Source organism: Triticum urartu, unplaced genomic scaffold, assembly GCF_003073215.2.
Source record: "Triticum urartu cultivar G1812 unplaced genomic scaffold, Tu2.1 TuUngrouped_contig_8555, whole genome shotgun sequence".
In the NCBI taxonomy this organism is placed as follows: Eukaryota; Viridiplantae; Streptophyta; class Magnoliopsida; order Poales; family Poaceae; genus Triticum; species Triticum urartu.
In genome coordinates this window covers 5,883-11,230 of record NW_024119517.1, presented here as the reverse complement: position 1 = coordinate 11,230, position 5,348 = coordinate 5,883, and positions in this window count along the sequence as shown.

Genomic DNA, 5,348 nt, shown 5'->3' with positions numbered 1-5,348 from the left:
ATCCTCACCGCTCTTGGCCACCTGCCGGAGTACCCAACATGCTCTAAGGCTGTGTGTTGGTATGGTATCTGCTGTACTGTGAATTTTGCAGGGTCCATTAAGCCATCCCTCCAATACGGTTCCACGCCCTGTAGTGGGCTTTTGCTTTTTGGTAATTGAATCAGGCGACTTATGAGGATGCACCCTTTTAATTCGGACTGGGTGTTTAGTCAGAGCCAGATTATCCCAAAATTTTGTTTCGGTTTTCCAGGCACTTTCCGTCGCACAGTACTTCCGTACTATGGCTGCCATGTCAGCGAAGTGTGCTATGTCACGGCGACTTATGGCGTTAAGGATTCCCTTGTCCATGCAATTATTGTAGAAGAATGAGATTGCGTCTTCCTCGCGACAGTCCTTGACCTTGTTCATTACAAGGAGGAATCTGGCCCAGTAGTGATGTACTGTTTCCTGGGGCTCTTGTCTAATGTGGGAGAGATCGCTTGTATCTGGGTGGGTGGGCGGATTTGAGTCCGAACCCTGCCCCGATCTGAGACCCAGGGGCAGGGGAGTTTCCAATCTTGGAAGTTCGGGCTCCGGGATGTCACTCGATGGGTTTGGCCCACTGCCTGATTCTAGGTTCAAGGCTTGGGCGATGTCCTTCCGTAAACGGGAATCCGACTCGGAAGGCTCTGGAATCCAGACATAGTTTGTCCTCAAGATAGAGGAAGAATTGCCGCATTGTTCCTCCACCACCGCTATCTGATGGGTAACCGGCGGAGAGTTAATCTCCCTTTGGTTGGGTTTAAGCCCAATCTGATCATAGTCTGTGGCGACTCCCAAAGCGGCGATGCGATCCAAGAGCTCGTTTAGGGAAGAGAGCTCCATTGGATCCATCTGCTCGGCAAGTTCCGACCCAACGTGGAGGCTGTTTTCGATGACCCGAGAAGTCATCATCGGTGCAGCAGCCGAACGGGCGGTCATGACAAAGCCGCCTAGCCGGAGAGTTTGGCCGACAGCCAGGGCTCTCCCAGCGGTAACGCTGTCCTTGACAACGAGACGAGGCATCCTTTCTTACGGTGAAGACACAGTGGAACTCTCAATGAAAGCACCAATGTCGGTGTCAAAATCGGTGGATCTCGGGTAGGGGGTCCCGAACTGTGCATCTAAGGCGGATGGTAACAGGAGACAGGGGACACGATGTTTACCCAGGTTCGGGCCCTCTCGATGGAGGTAATACTCTACTTCCTGCTTGATTGATCTTGATGATATGAGTAGTACAAAATTTGATCTACCACGAGATCGTAGAGGCTAAACCCTAGAAGCTAGCCTATGGTATGATTGTTGTTGTCCTACGGACTAAACCCTCCGGTTTATATAGACACCAGAGGGGGCTAGGGTTACACAGAGTCGGTTACAAGGGAGGAGATCTACATATCCATATCGCCAAGCTTGCCTTCCACGCCAAGGAGAGTCCCATCCGGACACGGGATGAAGTCTTCAATCTCGTATCTTCATAGTCCAATAGTCTGGCCAAAGGACATTGTCCGGCTGTCCGGATACCCCCTAATCCATGACTCCCTCACCGCGTGCCCCCCGTACGGAGTTGGCGGTGGCGGTGGAGAGCCCACAGCCGGCAGTGTGGGACTAGTTCAAGGAGGAGGTGGGGATCATGGAGGAGGACGGTGGCCATGTCAATGGAGGAGAAGCGGAGGAGTACAATGGGAAGGGCCCAAGGTTGCTGAAGAGGAGCAACAACCGCACATGAGTATCTGAATGCGACTCCTTTGTTTCTTACACATCCCCTTCCTTCCATTGTCTTGGATGATGAACTTGCTCCTGCTTAATTACTGTAATTTCTTTCTCATGGGAAGAAGAAGAAGAAGATAAGAATGGAATTTAATTGTATGGTCCATTTCATAGAGCTTAATTAGTTGTAATTTTGCCCCCTTACTAAAGAAGATAAGAATCCATATGTGTTATGCAAAACTAACTTTGTCATATTCTAAGAGCTCTAGGCAGTGTCTGGAGGGTGAAAAATATTGTTAATTTTCTTTCTCTATTAATTACTAGATTGATTTACACCATCCATCCTTTACCATGTCCATGTCATTGTTGTTTACCCCTGGGAGTATTTTTAACTTGAATATCTCTGGTGAACTACCATTTGGAGTACATTTGCTTGCTCTGTTAATTTTCTTGGATTACTCCATCTTGCTCTGTATAATACATAGTCAAAGCTACTCCAACAGTACATAGCAAAGTTACTCCAAAAAGATTGCTTGGAGTATTTAACAAGATTTAACTTGTCAACATTTAACAGTATTTTTCATTAAGTATTCTGAACATGAAAGTGTTCTGAACATGCTTTTGAATATTTCCAGATTCTGAACATGCAAGAAAATCTGCAAGAGTAAACAAGTTCTTTCAGTAGATATTGCAAGTGTTTGTTTTGAACATGTACTCTTACTGAAGATATTGCAAGTGTTCTGAACATGTACTCTTACTGAAGATATTGCAAGTGTTCTGAACATGTACTCTTACTGAAGATATTGCAAGTGTTCTGAACATGTACTCTTACTGAAGATATTGCAAGTGTTCTGAACATGTACTCTTACTGAAGATATTGCAAGTGTTCTGAACATGTACTCTTACTTTGCTTGGAGTAATTAACTGGACATCTTGGAGTACTCTAATCATGAATCATTTGCAGAAATTCAGTGAAGTACTATACTCCAGTGTGCATTACTTACATAAACTTGCTTATTGTTAACTATTGTAGCATTAGGAGTAGTTTTACTGTAGTACTGCTTGAACTACTGCAAGCATTAGGAGTGCTGTATATGTAGTGCTTGCATTATGAGTAGCAAGTGCAACAATAGCCCTAAATCCAGTAGCTACAATAATGAAACCTTTTCAAACAAAAATGATCATACAAATGGAGTAAAAATAACTTTTCATTTAATTTAAATTAACTGAAACTTTTCCAGTTAATTAAAATGAACTGAAACCTTTTCTATTAATTAGGAGGACAACAGTAGTATAGCACTGCACCAGGAGTACTTTGTTTTAGAGGAGTATTAACTGAAACTTTTTCAGTTAATTAGGAGTAGTAAGCAAGCTGATTTCCAGTAGCAATTCCAGTACCAATTCATTAGATTGAAATTAACTGGGTAGTATAGCACTTGCCCTCTCTTCTTCTCTTCTTGTAGTAGAGGAAGAGGAGCAGCAGACATGATGAGATGCAGAGATAGTTCATCATGCCCATCACTTTGTTTAAGAGCCATGTATGTTCTTTAGAGAACATGGCTAATATTATGGGTCAGCTAACATTGATCAGCATTTTTCAGTTAGGTCAGTAATAATCCGCTTGTTGTGATTATGCAGCTGCAGCCTGTCTTCCTTGAACATGGGTGAAACATATTTTTTGAATATACTCCCAAAAATATCATGGGTGTATTACTCAAAAGGAGATGGTTCATAAGGTCAGGCAGATACACAAAGCATATTTTGACCTTATGGGTGTATCTTGCAGTTTATCTAGCTAAAATTGGCTTCATAGATAGGAGTACTTTGGTGCAACACTTCTATAAAGTTGTGTCCTACTCCAATTTCCTGACATTTTCTTAATGTGGGCTAGGTGGTTATGACAATGAAGACAAGGCTGCCAGGTCTAAGTGCTCCAGGTAGAGGTTCTTTCAGAATTTTATTTAAAGTAAATCGGCGTGTCAACAGGATGGCAGAGGTTCTTTCAAAAGTTACATAATTGATTTGTGCTTCAAGATGACAGCAGGTTAATTTTCTTTATTTTAAATAGCTCTCAAAACAGAATTGCTCCATCGGTAGAATCCGAATTTTATTTATCTTAAAATCAGATTATGATTCAAAATTTTCTTTATCCTAAACAACAGAGAGAGGAGATGAAATCGTATTGTTTGTGCTTGCAATGTTTCAGCCTATGATCATCAAATTGTTTGTGCTTGCAGTGATCTCCTGGAGTTAGTTTCAGCAGAGAGAGGAGATGAACCTGGGCATCAGCTGAGCCCCAACCTAGGGGCGTGGGCGAGGAAGAGCCCAACACCAAGTCGCCTCCACCTGGGTAGGATGCTACGATCAACCGACGCAGCACCGGATCGAGCGTCGCATGGGGTAGGCCGGCTGGACACAGAGGTGGTCGGGGTAGGCCTTGGCACGGCTGGGTCGGATCTGGCCGGTGGAGGTCCCGTGGCAGTGTTCGAACCTCCAAGGTGAGCTTGGACTAGGCATCCATGGCGCTGGCGCTGAGCTCCTGGAGAGAAGGAGAGACAAGGAGATTAGAGAGAGAGAGAGAGGAAAGAGAGAAGGCATGGGAGCGGCGGCGTGTAATGCCCAGGGAGACTCGATCCAGAATTGGGGATGAGAGGGAGAGAACGGAGTAGGTGAGGAACTTGGAGAAGGGGAAAGGAGACCGTTCAATCACTCGCTGTCATTTCCTCTGGTGAGTCGTACATAAGTAGCTGCCCCACCAGGCCACCCTTACAAGGCCTGTGGCCACCCTAAATCAACCCAAAACACGCACTCGGCCCATAAGCCCACTCATTGATGTTGCATGTTCAGTTAAGCAGTTAACTGAACTACACTTGATCAGTCCGCTGTAGATGTGTTAGCAGCATCTGCAGGCATGACATTGCCTCCCTCTTGCGATGCAGCCTCTTCCCAGATGCAAGCCGATGGGTACCGATGGCGAAGGACGTCGTAGTCTTCCCAGGTTGTGGCCGATGGTGGCATGTTTGCTCACTTAACTTGTAGTTGCACCACAGGAGCATCCCCTTTCTTCATCATGCGCCATTGCAGAATTGCCACTGGTTTAGTTTGTTCGCCGGCGAGGTCCGGTACTCGTGGTAGTTCAGAGAACACCGGAGTATAGTCTGGGGTGAACGGCTTCAAGTGAGAGACATGAAATACCGGATGGATGCAGCTGTCTGGTGGTAGTTGCAGTCGATACGCCAGCGTGACAATGCGTTCTGTCACCATGAAGGGGCCGAAGAACTTATAGGCGAGCTTCTTGCTGGGGCGGTTGGCGACAGCGGATTGTGCATATGGCTGCAGCTTGAGGAGGACTTGTTCGCCGACGTCGAAGGCTCATTCTGCTCGGTGTCGATCAGCTTGTTTCTTGAAGCGAGCTTGAGCACGCGCCAGCTGCGTGCGCAGCAGGTCCATGTGCGCGGCCCAATCCAGATCGCCTGATGCCGTGTCGCTGGGTAGCGCGGCACTCAGGTGTGGTAAGCCCCCAAGTTGGGCTCTCTGCCGTACAATGCCTTGAAGGGAGAGCAATTCAGGGAGGCGTGATGTGCAGATTTGTACCAAAATTCCGCCGCCGGCAGCCACTTGCA